Source organism: Pteropus medius, unplaced genomic scaffold (assembly GCF_902729225.1).
Source record: "Pteropus medius unplaced genomic scaffold, Ma_sr-lr_union100, whole genome shotgun sequence".
Lineage (NCBI taxonomy): Eukaryota > Metazoa > Chordata > Mammalia > Chiroptera > Pteropodidae > Pteropus > Pteropus medius.
The window spans coordinates 24,102,724-24,118,231 of NW_024349801.1; the positions used below are offsets into that span (position 1 = coordinate 24,102,724).

The window sequence follows — 15,508 nt, forward strand, 5'->3', positions numbered from 1 at the left end:
AATGATGCACTTAGGATAGATTTTTAAACTGCTCAGAGAAATATTTCTTCCATTCTTATGTAATCTAATATGGCAGATGCCAGAAAGCATTAAGAATCAGAACAAGTAATGATTTAAGAATTTCACTAGATCTCCTAAAAGTTGCCAATTTACAAAGACAGCATGTGAAAGAATGGGTAAAGGAAATAAAGAATATTGGAAGAAAAGGAAGAAAAGTGTGATATTTTAGTACACTTGTGCATAATTAAGAAAGTATGATGGCACCACTTAAATTTCAAAACTTTTGATTGTTGGATCACGTTTAAGTCCAGGACACTCCTCCGTGTTTTTCTTTGGCATACTTAAATTATTCGGTGTCTGGAACTCAGCAAACGAAAAAATTCCATTTCTGTTTCTATTATAATTTTGGAATCACTACATTGAACATTGCTTCGAGCTATTTTCCATATTCTTTTTTTCTTCATCATTTTACTTTTAATTATTAAGAGAGATTTACATATAAGGCCTACACACAAATTTCATATTCAGCATCCCATTTAAAAATTCTTTGTATAGTGTAGCTTCACATTTTTACAGTTTAGTTTTTTATTTTTATTGATATATAACTGACATACAAAATTATATTAGTTTCAGGCATACAACATAATATTCGGTATCTGTATATATTGCAAAATGTTCACTGTAATAAATCTAATTAACATCTATCACCATACATAGTTACAAAATCGTTTTTCTTGTGATGATAACTAAGATCTACTGTCAACAACTTTCAAATATACAATACAGGATTATTAACCATAGTTATCATGCTATAAATCACATCTCTATGACTTATTTATTTTGTAATTGAAGTTTGTATCTTTTGACCCGCTTCATCCATTGCACCCCACCCCTAACTACTCCCTGCCTTTGGCAAGCACCAGTCTGCTGTTCTCAGTATCTCAACATCTATGAGCAGTTTTTTTAAGATTCCACATGTAAGTGAAATTATATTGTATTTGCCTTTCTCTATCTGGCATTTAACTTAGCGTAATGTTCCATCCATGCTGTCAGAAATATCAAGATTTCCTTCTTCTTTATGACTGCATAATATTAATTGTATAAGCCACATCTTTATTCATTCATCAGTGGACACTGAGGTTGCTTCTATGTCCTGAGAATTATAAATAATGCTTCAATGAACATGGGAGTACATACATGTTTTCCAGTTAGTGTTTTCATTTTCTTCAGATGAATACCCAGATGTAGAATTGCTGGATCATGTGGTAATTCTAATTTTAATTTTTGGAAGAACTTCCCTACTGTTCTCCATAGTAACTGAACCAGAATAATTCTCCACCAGCACTGCACAGGGTTCCCTTAGCATCCTTGCTAACACTTGTTTTACTTTGTCTTAATAATAGCCATATTAACAGGTGTGAGGTAATATCTCACTGTGGTTATGATATGCATTTCCCAGATGATTAGAGATGTTGAACACCTTTTCATTTGCCCGTTGGACCTCTGTATATCTTTTTTGGTAAAATGTCTATTTAGGTTCTTTTCTCATTTTTAATCAGGATGTTTGCTTTTTGCTATTGAGTTTTATGAGTTCTTTATATATTTATGAGTTCTTTATATATTAACATATGAACCCTTTATCAGATATGTGATTTTCCACTATTTTCTCCTATTCCGTAAGTTGACTTTTTATTTTTAAAAAATGTGACCCATATCACCAGTTCTCTTTCTCTAATTTTTTTAACATCGATGGACGCCAATATGTTTATAAGAAAAGCACTATATTTTTAATTCCCCTTTTCCATTTTCACTTATTCTTTCTAACCCCCTCCTCTATGGCAGCCATCATTTTGTTCGTTGTTTATATGAGTCTGTTTTTTTGTTTTGTTTTGTTCGTTCATTTGCTTTGGTTTGTTTTAGATTCCACACATAATAAGTGAAGTCATATGGTATTTGTCTCTCTCTCTCTGACTTATTTCACTTAACATAATACCCCCTAGGTCTATCATGTGGTAACAAATGGCAAGATTTCATTTTTTTTATTGCTGAATATTATTTCTTTGTGTGTGTGTATATCACATCTTGTGTATATATATCACATCTTCTTTATCCATACATCTATTGTCGGACACCTGCAATTCTTCCATATTTCTGTATCGCAGCTATTGTAAATAATGCTACAATAAACAAAATGGTGTGTATGTCTTTTTGAATTAGTGTTTTTGTTCTCTTTGGATAAATACTCAGAAGTGAATTCTGGGTTGAATGGTAGTTCTATTTTTCATTTTTTGAGGAATCCCCATACTGTTTTCCATAGTGTCTGCACCAATTTATAATCTTACCAACAATATACAGGGGTTCCCTTTTTTTCACGTCCTTGCCAACTCTTGTTATTTGTTGACTTTTTGATAATAGGCTTTCTGACAGATGTGTGGTGAAACTTCATTGTGGTTTTGATTTGCATTTCCCTGATGATTAGTGATGTTGAATATCTTTTCATGTTGGCTATCTATGTCTTCTTTGGAGAAATGTCTATTCATGTCTTCTGTCCATTTTTGAGTCAGGTTGTCTGATGTTGAGTTGTATGAGTTTTTTATATAATTTGACTATTAACCCCTGTATACTCCCATTTGATAGCTTGTCTTTATGTTTTGTTGAGGTTTTCTTTCTCTATGCAGAAGCTTTTTAGTTTGATGTAGTCCCACTTATTTATTTTTGTTTTTGTTTCCTTCGCTCAAGGAGCTATATCCTGAAAAAGATATTACTAAGACTGATTTTGAAGTGTTTATTACTTAAGTTTTCTTCCAGGAGTTTTGTGGTTTTCAGTCTTACATTTAAGTCTTTAACCATTTTGAGTTTATTTTTATATATGGTATATGAGAGTGGTCAGTTTCATTTACTCTTACTAATTACATTAGTTCTCTGTGTTGTACCTTTTCATTTTGTTGATAGTTTCTTTTGTTGTGCAGAAACATTTTTGGTGTGATGTAGTCTCACTTATTTATTTTTATTTATTTTCTTTTGTTTCCTTGGCTTTTGGTGTCATATCAAAAACAACAACAACAACAACAACAACAACAACAACAAAAAACCGTCATTGCCAAGACCAATATCAAGGAGCTTACTACCTGTTTTCTTTTAAGAGTTTTATGGTTTTAGGTCTTATGTTCAAGTCTTTAGTGTATTTTGAGTTGATTTTTGTGTTTGGTGTAGGATTGTGTATGGTTCAGATTTATTCTTTTGCCTATGGCTGTTCAGTTTTCCCAATACCATTTATTGAAGAGACTGTTCTTTCCCCATTGTTTACTTTTGGCTCTTTTGCCATAAATTAATAGACCATACATGTATGAGTTTATTTTTTAATTTTCTCTTCTGTTCCCTTGATCTATGTGTCTGTTTTCATGTCAGTACCAGACTATTTTGATTATTATATACTTCCAGCTTTGTTCTTCTTTCTACTTTGACTATTTGGGTTTCTTTGTGATTCTGTTTAAATTTCAAGATTGTTCATTCTATTTCTGTGAAAATGTCATGATTATTTTGATAAGAATTGCATTGAATCTGTAGATAGCTCTGGGAATTGTATACATTTTTATAATCTTAATCCTTCCAGTTCACGAGCATGGACTACCTTTTCACTTATTTGTGTCATCTTTAATTTCTTATATCAATATCTTATAGTTTCCAGTGCACAGGTCTTTCTACTGCCTTGGTTAAATTTATTCCCAGCTGTTTTATTCTTTTGATGCAACTGTAAATGGAATTCTTTTCTTAATTTCTCTTTTTCATAGTTCATTTTTAGTGTATAAAGATGCAATAGATTTTTATTGATTTTGTAGTCTGCAACTTTGCTGAACTTGTTGATTAGTTCTAACAGTTTTTTTGTGGAATCTTTAGGGTATTCTATATGTAATATCATATCATCTGTAAGTAGTGAGTGTTCCTTTACAATGTGGACATCATTTATTTCCTTTTCTTGCCTTATTGCTCTGTCTAGGACTTCTAATACTGTGTTGAAAAAAAGTGGCAAGAGTCATCATTTCATCTTGTTTCTGATCTTAGAGAAAAGAATTCAGCTTTTTATCATTGAGCATGATGTCAGTTGTGGGCTTGTCATATATGGCCTTTATTATGTTGAGGTACATTTTCTCTATACTCACTTCGTTGAGAGTTTTTATCAAAAATGGATGTTGAATTTTGTCAAATGCTTTTTCTGCATTTATTGAGAAGATCATATGATTTTTAGCCTTCATTTTGTTCAAGTCATTTATAATATTGATTTATGGATGTTGAATCATCTTTGCATGCCTAGAATAACTCCCATTTGATTATGGCATATGATTCTTTAATTTGTTGCTGAATATGATTTGTCAGTATTTTATCAAGGATTTAAAATGTATTTTCATCAGGGATATTGGCTTGTAATTTTCTTTTCTTGTGTTATCTTCATCTGGTTTGGTGTCAGGATAATAATGCTGGCTTCATAAAATGAGTTTGGAAGTGTTCCCTCCTCTTCTGTTTTTTAGAAGAGTTTGAGAAAGATTGGTATTAATTTTTCTTTAAATGTTTGATAGAATTTATCATTGAAGCCATCTGATTCTGGACTTTATTTACAGTTTCTATATGTAAATTGTACTGCAATAAAATGGTTTAACAAAATGGGCAAAAGTTTTGAACAGACGCCTCACCAAAGAAGCTGAATAAATCGCAAATAACCATATGAAATTATGCTTAATATCATATGTCATTAGGAAATTGTAAATTAAATGACATTGTGACATTGCCACCTACTTATTAGAATGGCTAAAATTCAAAACACTGACAAAGCCATATGCTGGAGAAGATGTGTAACAACAAGAAGTCTCATCCATTTCTGGTGAACATGTGATTTGGTATAGCCACTTTGAAAGATAGATTGTTTCTCTACAAAGCTAAATAGGCTTACCATACAATCCAGTAATTGTGTTCCTAGGTATTTATTCAATTGAGTTGAAAACTTACATCCACAAAATATCTGCACACTACTCTTAATAGTGTGTGTATGTGTGTGTGGTGTGCGTGTGTGTATATGTATTTATATGTATACATATATATTTATATTACATTTGTAATTTCCCAATTCTATAAACAACCAAGATGTTCTTTAAAAGATAGTAACTGGATAACCAAACTGTGGTGAACTCATAAAATTAATATTATTCAGAAATCAAAGGAAATGAGCTATCATGCAACCAAAAGACATGGAGGAACCTTTAATGCATTTTACTAACTGAAAGAAGCCAGTTAGAAAAGTTTACCAACTGTATGAATCCAACTATATGGCATTCTGGAAATGGCAAAACAATAGAAAAGTAAAAATATCAATGATTGCCAGGGTTCTGGAGGAAGGAAGGGAGGGATGAATAGGTGGAGTAAATGGTATTTTTAGGTCAGTGAAATTATTGTGTATGAAACTGCAGTGGTGGTTACACTATATTAGGCATTTGTGAAAACCCATGAAAGTGTACAAGACAAGAGTAAACCCTAATGTATACTATGGAGTTTAGTTAATAATAAAGTATTAATATTGTTACATCAGTTTTAACAAATATTAACACACTGTATTAATAATAGGGGAAACTGTGAGCAGGGGAGTGATGGGGTATATTGGAAATCTCTTTGTTATTTGCTCAGTTTTTTACAAACCTAAAACTCTCTAAAAAATGGTCTATTAATTTAAAAAAGATTAAAAAAAATAAGAGATATTATACCAGGAAAATGTTAAAAAGCCAATATAAATGCTATAAAATATCAACATACATGTTTTTCTGCTTTCCCTGCCCATACCTGCTTGGAACCAATTGATTAGAATTAAAAATTTTGATGGGTAGGTATGAATAAAGTTGTAGAAAATTATATAGATATATAAAGATGAAAGAGAGAGAGAGAGAAAGAGAGAGAGAGCGAGCACGCGAGAACAGATAGCAACCTAAAACAATTTAGTGTAGGGAAAATAACTCTATATGCTTTTGATAGCTATTAAGAGTTTATCATTTAGGATACTTTGTATCTGTAAGTAAAATAACATTCAGAGTTCACTTTGCTTAAAGTTTTTGAGAAGCTATTACCTCATATATCATACAACAAAAAATATTAATGGAGTATATCTATAAGTTTAGCTTAGTCAGCAGACTGTTAGGAATGCTTTTGTCCCTAATGATAGAAACACCAAAAAATGCCTTCCACAAAATAAAGGTTTTGTTTTCTTCCCATTATGAAAAGCCTAGGTGCTAGAGTTTGGTGATTGTTAGACATTGGTTCAGGGTATCAATGGTATCATAGTCGGGGTCTCTATTATCTCTTTTTCTCATGGTTGCCTGGCGGCAAAATGGCTTCTGTATCTCAAACATCTCATGACTTTTAGTCAGTAATAAGAACAGGTCAAAAGAAAAGGGTACATTTCATATGATTCAGTTTCTCTCTTGAAAAATTTTCCTGGTTGTCTCACCTGACCAACTCTTCTACTTACATCTCACTTCCCACAACAGTGTAGCATGATTTTCCATTTGCAAGGAATGATAGAGAATGGGCTTTTTTAAGTTCATCATATCGATGACCCCCCAACAAAATCAGAGTTTTGTTAATAAGTAGGAAGGAAAGAATGGATTTTGTGCATGCTATTAGAAGTTTCCAGCACAAGATGCTCTGTCACCTTTAGTGTCTCAGCTTTGTCATTGTCCTCACTCCTTTCATAATAGCAAATTTACTGTAACAGTTCAAAAAATTAATCACAGCCAGACCTGAGTACATCAAGAGTCTGAAAGAACTGTTTATTTTGGTCATATCCTTTCTTGAAGCCCAGAACTATCTTCCAGATGCCGCTATCCTCCACCAGACTTTTCTTCATTAACTAGAATAGGTCAGAAGCATACTCTTACACTAAGTTTCTCCGAGGAATATGGGCTTCTTACTATTGCTCTAGAATGATTAAGATTCACAAAATCTAAATTCTGGCATCAAAGAACTGAGGAAAATTTGTTGGAGAAGTATCCAAAACTGTCTTCTAGAGTGATTCTGCAATATGCAATAAATGATAATTCTGAATATCAGCCCAGGGTAAGCAAACAAATTGATTTTTCTTTTTGATAACTTACTTCCTTATTTAGAAATTTTACCTCTGTAAAAATCCTAATTCCTGATGAAAAATAAATCAGTCATTTTCATATACTAGTTATTTAAAAAACCTTTCACATCATCTCACAAGTCTGCTATTTGGGGATATGGCAAATGGGACATTTGATATTGTCTCCTCATGAGGGTCGTCTTCAAAATGAAGCACCGTTACTCATGCTGAATGGTTGCCTTTGCTTTTATAGATAGTGCTGCTCATTCTGAGCTTCTGGGTTAGTGTAATATGGACAATAATTTGTATGTGTCATAATATAATAAAAGCACAGTATTATATATCTTTGAATACTTATTAATCATGTTACATACATTAGTACATTTAATTTGCATTGTAAGCATATGCAGTAAGTATCATACAATTTTAACTACCTCAGAAAATTGGTTTGTCCAAGGTCAAACTAATTTGATAGGAACAGATAGGAAGTGGCAAGTCCAAGATTTGAATCCAGGGTTGAATAAGGATATCAAAAGTTCAGCTGTTTTAGAGAGAGCGTAGGAAAGTTATCATCCACCAAAAAGCAGCATGTAGTGCTGATCTCAGTTCAAAGCCATGAAAATGACTTTAGGCAAGAATTGGAAATTGAGGCCAGTAGGTAGGGAACGGAGCCTAGACAGAAGCTAGATATTGAAGTTTAAGGAAACATTTCAGGTATAAACACAAACTAAACCAAAATAATCAGAAACACAAACCAAATAACTACAAAATTAGAGGAAGGTCTAAAAACAAAACAAAACAGAAAACATAGAATAAGAGCAGCAATGCAGAGGTGTTAGTAAGTCATTCATAAAAAGATAGTTCCCTCACTAACAGATACTTCTGTACTTCATTTTAAGGGTTAGAGTAGTCTTAGGGATATGATTGGTTGAGTCTACTAGCACATCTGATGAGAGATGGGATGTAGGACAATATGGAGGTGGACCTGAGAACAGGTTTCCAAATTTCAGATCTTGGTTCACTTAATAAACAACTTTAAATAGCTTTTTGGTTAAATCGAAATATCTTACTTAATCACTTTATATTGTGCCTTTGTTAACACATGAATTTTAACATCTTTAAAAATATTATAATACCGTAAGTTCAAAGAATTTGCAGAGTATAAAAAAAGTCACTGATGATGTTAGAATATCAAACTGACACTCCACTGAATGATGTAACATTCAAATGAAAGTCTCAAGTACTGTAATAAAAATGATTTTTAAAAGTTTCTTTGCTTTTTTTCCTTGTATTTCCCTTTCTGCATTCAAAATTAATACTGTAACTTGAAGGTCCTAGCCTAAGTAGGAAGAAATATGGCAGATATGTTTCTATGGTTCAAGTATAATATTACTTTATTTAAAAAAGGTGTATTAGTGCCCAGACATTTGGAGAATTTATAAAATTAGAAATTGATTCAGTAAAATGTATGTATTTATGCCAAAATATTTCAAGCAAATAAAAAATTGTTAGAATACATTTGAAATATTCTGAGTCTATTTGGTGGAATTAAACTGAATATACCTCTACCTTATTTTCTGAGAGTTATGAAATATGCATTATTTTATTCATTCATTAAATAAACATGAATGTGAATCTAAAGTTTTATTCAACGTATAAAAAAGAATAAAAGTACACAACTTTTAGTTATGCCCAATTAAATGAAATATAGTGGTGGAATAAGACAGAAAGAAAAAAAAACCTACAATATTAAAGAGAAACATGTAATAAGGAAAGAACTTATTTAACAATATACTTTCTTAAATTTTCCAAGTTAAAGACATGACTCATAGAAATATAGGAACATATCAAACATACCAAACATAAATGTATTAGTTTATGAGAGAACTAGTAAGAAAAATAAGCTGGTTCCAGTAGCATTCTATAAGTACAGTTTTATACTTTATATGAAAAATGCTGGCTTTTGCATGAGTTTCTTGAGGGTCAGATGGACGTCATGTAAAAGGAGCCAAGTTGAGTCATCTCTGGCAAGAAAGGAGGGATATTTCAGCATGATGCTGTAGGGATACTGCTTGGTCAGAAAAGTGAGAAAGAATGAGAAGAGAAAGATCCAGAATGGACTTTCCACAAGAACCCCAGCCACCACAGTGAACCCCAGAAATTCACAACTTCCTTTCTCCAGAGCCGGATCAAGGCATTGACAGTGAGTTGGTTAAAAAAAAAAAAAGTTAGGATAAGACTGAAAGTTAGATAAAACTGATCAAAGTCATAGAGAGCAAAAAAACCATAGTATTTGGGGTTATCTTTTATACTCAATAGAAATCTTCAAGTTAAGTGTAAGTTCACAGTTTTTCAGCTCTAATGATTTAGTATATAGCGAAGTTAAATGCAGATACATTCTCCTAGAAAATCAAATAATCTTTGGGTGGATTTGGTAAACCATGTTGCAGTATGATCAAAAGATCACACTGCCCACTTTTTAAAACTCTATTTTAAATAATTATTAACACATTTAAATGGAGTTATGATCTTATTTTTAAAGTATTTTGAATCTTTATTAACATTAGAAAATTTCTTGGAAATCTTTTCCAATTATGGAAAGTATGGAATATCATTTGGCAAAAGGCTATGTTGTAGAACAAATGTCTTTATTTTACAGTGTTCAGAATCTCATCTCTAATAATTTCAAGTCCGTAATTATAATTAACTCTAATGCTAAGTTCAGAGGCTGAAAAACATTAAGCTTAAACTGGGTCTACCCTGCTACTATACCAAATGTGACTAGAAGAGATGTGAATTTTTAGACATAAGAGAAAGTCTTAGAGAATTAATGGACAGTCCAAAGAATGTAAAGACAGATATTCCAAACTTAAATTATTGAAATTAAATTACCCCACTTTTGTGGTATTTTGAAATTCCTCAGAGTCTCTGTATTAGGGAACTGCTAAAAGCATTGAGATGGAAGATGTAAGTGCAGTAACAGCATACATTATGAGGCAGAGCTTGTGTCACATTCATTAGTTTCTTAAATTTTTGATTTGGAAAGTATTAAATAGAATAGAATTAAAATGAACAAAGACTTTGACCTGTTGGACAAATATGAATATTGCTAGACAAATAGATCTATATACATTCTCTAGATTAGTACTGGCAATTATTTGCAGATATCACTATACAACGACAACAAAAAAAAACATTGTTATCAATGGAAAGTCAAGGAAGGCAGCATGTGATAAAGAAGGACAAGAAAAGTATTTAGATTTAATACACTTGAATTGGCTATAGGACTTCGTAGAGGATGTTTTCTCCTATTTAGCCCTCAGTTCTATCATTACCTGAAAAAGAAGAGGTAGCTCTCGAACAAGAGAGCTCAGTATTTTAAAGCTGGAAGTTATAAAACAAAATCAAGTATGAACTTCCAGTTTCTGTTCCAACAGGTAGATTTTGGAAGTTGCCATTCCTCTACTTACAATAATTAAAAACTGAAAAAACTGAAAATCAAGCATTTTTTGACCCATCAGAGAACATAGGATGTGGGGCAAAACTTCACACTGAAATCTGAAAAGAAAAGCAACTCCACAGTCAAGGCTAAATGTGCTTCCCCAGAACAGAAACCACTGGAGCCACAAACTGATATGAATACTTAAATGGTTGATTTGACAAGTTGCTGAAGACTGAGAGTGAATTGCATGAGAGAGAAATTTCTGGGGACTTCACACTTAAGGGGAGCCCATACTTTTGTGGCTTTAATTTTAGAAAACCTATGAAATTTGAACAGCAAAGATCTTAGAGAAATTGCCTTCTGGCTTTACAGGGTAAGGAAAGAGTAACCATTGTGAAATATGCCCACACATTCTCCACAACAAAGAAGGCTTACTCTCCAGGGGTAAATACTTTATCAGAAACTTATTCCACCTGGAGGAAGGCCCCCTACGGCCTTGCTGTCTCATTTAAGGAGGGAAAAAGCTATATTATTGGAAAAGCACTTGCAAAAAGTGGAGACAAAAAAAAAAAAAGGACACAAGAGAAATTGGAATCCTCTATGACCTACAATTGTAATCAATAAACATAACCCATCTCCTAGCCAGATGAACATAAATCCTCATACTGAAGGCCTATTTAATTCAGTTTCTATTGCCCAATACAAGTTCAGCTTCCAACAAAAAGTTACAAAGCAAACCAAAAGGCAAGATAAAAATACAACCTGAAGGAACAAAGCATACCTCAGAACCAGACTCAGATAAGACAAAGATATTGTAACTATGGCACATAATTTTTTTAACCATAATATATTTGTTATATGCACTAATTGAAAAATAGATAATATGCAAGAAAAAATTGGCAATATAAGCAGAGAGATGGAAATTTTTTGAAAAATAGCATAAGGAAATGCTAGAAATTAAAAAGGTTTGTAAAGAGATTATAGGTAAAAGAACTGCAAGCCTCAGACCTTATTTGAGGAGTCTCTGCTGAAATCCAAAGTCAACAGGGTAGAACAAAAACAAATAATAAACAATAAAGGAAATTTCAGCCTTTGACACAACTACAGTGAACAGTGAACAGAGCCTAACTCCTAGCCTGATAAACATAAACTTCACACTAAAGACCTATCTACCTCAGTTCCTTTTGCTCAGAATTACAAGGCATGCTAAAAGGCAACAACAACAAACAATACAGTCTTAAAAGATAAAGCAAACATCACAATGCATAATCACACAAAGACCAGGCTCACACATGGAAAGATATTTTGAAATTATCAAACCAGGAAATTAAAATAACTATGATTAACATGCTAAGGGTTCTAGTGGAAAAAGTGGACAACATATAAGAGTAGTTGCATATTGTAATCAGACGAATGGAATCTCTACCAAATAATCAAAAGGATTCTTTAATGGGATCATCATTAGACTGGACAAGGTAAGAAAAGAATTATGAGCCTGAAGATATGTCAATAGAAACTTTCCAAACTGAAAAGCAAAGAGAAAAGAAGAATAAAAGAAATTAAATATTGAACAAAATATCCAAGAACTGTGGGATAGTTATGAAAGGTGTAATAGAAACAAAATGGGAATGCCAAAAGGAGAAAAAAAAAAAGAGAGAAAGAACTAAAAAGCTTCTGCTCAGCAAAAGAAACCATCAACAAGGTAAAGAGACAGCCATCCGAAAGGGAAAATATACTTGCAAGCAACACCTCCGATAAGGGCCTAAATCCAAAATATACAAAGAACTCATACAACTCAATAACAACAAAAAACAAACAATCCAATCAAAAAATGGGCAGAGGACCTGAACAGACACTTCTCCCTAGAGGACATACAAATGGCCAACAAATATATGAAAAGATGCTCAACATCGCTAGCTACTAAAGAAATGCGAATCAAAACCACAATGAGTTACCATCTCACACCTGTTAGAATAGAATAGCTATAATCAACAGGACAAGTAATAACATGTTGGAGAGGATGTGGAGAAGTAGGAACCTTCATACACTGTTGGTGGGACTGCAAATTGGTACGGCCACTATGGAAAACAGTATGGAGGTTCCTCAAAAAACTAAGAATTGATCTACCATATGATCCAGCAATCCCTCTACAGGGTATTTACCCCAAAGACTTGAAAACTCATATTCGAAAAGATATTTGCACGCTAATGTTCATAGCAGCATTATTCACAGTGACCAGGACATGGAAGCAACCAAAGTGTCCTACAATAGATGATTGGCTAAAGAAGCTGTGGTACATATATACAATGGAATATTACTCAGCCATAAGAAGAAATGAAATACTGCCATTTGCAACAAAATGGATAGACCTTGAAATAATATACCTAAGCGAAATAAGCCAAACAGAAAAGGTTGAAAATCACATGAAATCACATATATGAGATATAAACCTAAAAGCAACAAATGAACAGGACAAACAAACAGAGACTCATGGACATGGACAGTGGACTAGTGGTTACCAGAAGGGATGGGGGACGGGGAAAATAAAAAAATAAAATGTTAAAAAAAATTATGTATATATAGCATGAAAAAATAATAAATAAACTGGCATTTTTTTAAAAAAAAAACAAATTTACAGCATGCAAAATAAAATAAAATAATGATAATAGCAAAAATATATAAGGAGATTATAACTTATGGATGAGTGAAATGAATAATAACCTGAAATAAAGAAAGGAGAAAAGAATTGGGAACACTGTTTAAGGTACCTGCACTCCCCATAAAGTGGCTTTATGTTATTTCAAGTGGGCTTGGATTTGTTTTAACTATATATTTCAAACTCTAGAGCAACCAAGGAAAATATTTAAAAGAGAAGTACAATTGACATGCTAAAAGAGGAGGGAAAATGGAATCATACAAAATTCTCAATTAAAATTAGAGAAGGCAGAAAAGAATGGAAGACAAAGATGAATCTCAGGTGCTGTAGAATATTTAGAGAATGAAGATACTAAAAGAGTTTATATAAAATTAGGATAATTTTTTCTAGGTATGACATAAAAGCAGAAACTACAAAGATAAAGAAAAATAGATTTTAACACATAATTATTTATTTTTTATATGCCATAAATAAAATTTTAAGAGGGAGAAATGTTTAAAACAAACATGATAAGGGATTGTCTTAATATAGAAACACTCAGATCAATATAAAAACAGTACCAACTTCAATGAAATGTGGACAAAGGGAATAAACAGGTGTTTTAAAAATTTTTTCATCAATATATAATAATTAAATAAATGTAAATTTAAATGGGACATATCCTTCACTCAGAAATTCCGTAAAGTTATAAAACAATGATAATATCTAGTATTGGCAGAGATTAAAACAAATAATCATCACTATTCTTTGTTCTAAATATATTTTGGCAATATTTTTTAGAAGCCTTCAAAATTTGCCAATCTAGTAACCTGTAAGAATTCTATTACTAGGAGTTTAACTTAAAAAGTAATGCCACAAATATATAAAAACATGTTAAAAGTTCATAGCACTTTCTTGTAATAACATTATGGGAACACCTACATTTCCAATAATACGGTTTATTTAAAAGAATTATATATAATCAGAAACAGAATTGCTGTGCAACCAATAAAAACCAGGTATACATTCTTTCTGGGTGATGCGGAAAGATTTTTATAATATATTGTTAAGTGACAATTAATTATTTCTTTGAACAATAGCTGTTGCCTTTTGATTATAATGGGTAACAACATTTACAAGATTTTTCTCACATCTTATCAACCAATTTTAATTATGTTACTGCCTTTCTTAGTATTTGGTTTAGTACTATAAATTATGTCTAAACTTCTCTTATATGATTTGTCTTGATTCTGAAGCACTGCAGAAGTGTCACAGCTTATTTTATATCCCGCCTTCATACTTCTTCTCAAATATTGATTGGCTGTATCATTTCTATGGTGTCAGGGCACATAATACTTCTTTTTCACTCTTTTCATTCTGATCTTTGCATTTATTTCACTCTTTGTTCTAATGTTAAATATCATTGATGCATACTGCCAATCCTTTTCTAGTAGTTCTTAACATCATTTATTGGTTTTATGAAGTTCATTCTTCAAATGAAGTTCATTTCTTATGAGAATAAGAAAACTATTCCCTGACCTGTGGCAAAGTCAAACGGTTCTTTTACAGTCTTTCTACCCGAACTTTGTCTTGGGTGAATATAAAATTCTTGGTTCACACTTTTTTTTCTTAAGTGTTTTGTGGTTATCTCCTCATCATTTTTTAGCTTTGACGTTACTGTAGGGAAATTTGAACCCAGTCTGATATCTTTTGCCCCAAAAAGTGACTTGAACTCCCTGCTTAATTAACCAAAAGATTCATTTTGTATCATTTAAATTCAATAAGTTTACCAAGGGTATGTCTTGCTCTTAAATATTCTCTGTCGATTTTCCCTAAGATATTTTTTCATGGTCTTCACTTTAAATTCGAATAGTCAGTCTTTGGGGGTTTTTTATTGTTGTTGTTTGTTTTTTTCAGGAAACCTTTAAAAAACATTATCTTTAAATAATTTTATTGTTTCACTGTTTTGATTTTCTTTTTTCGTATTAACATTTTTACACTTATCCTGTGGCCATACCACCCTGAACAACCGATCTCACCTGATCTCGAAAGCTAAGCAGGGTCGGGCTTGGTTAGTACTTGGATGGGAGACCACCTAGGAATACCAGGTGCTGTAGGGGAAAAAAAAAAAAAAACATTTATCTTTTTGTCTAGTTTTTAAAACATTTTTATTTTATTTTATTTTGACCACTTTTTCATATTTTATCCTACAAGTTTTCTACAGGACATAGTATTCTCTTCATTTCTTTCAATTTTGTCTTCCTTTCTATGATTAATTTTCCACTTCTTTACTGCATCCTGTCAGCGTAGTTCTCTATATCTTATTGCC

General features: G+C 32.1%; 1 pseudogene; it reads left to right on the plus strand.

Moving 5' to 3' along the window:
• The first annotated feature begins 15,182 nt into the window (after window positions 1-15,182).
• LOC120623162 (uncharacterized) lies at window positions 15,183-15,299 on the plus strand (annotated as a pseudogene).
• Window positions 15,300-15,508: the final 209 nt, after the last annotated feature.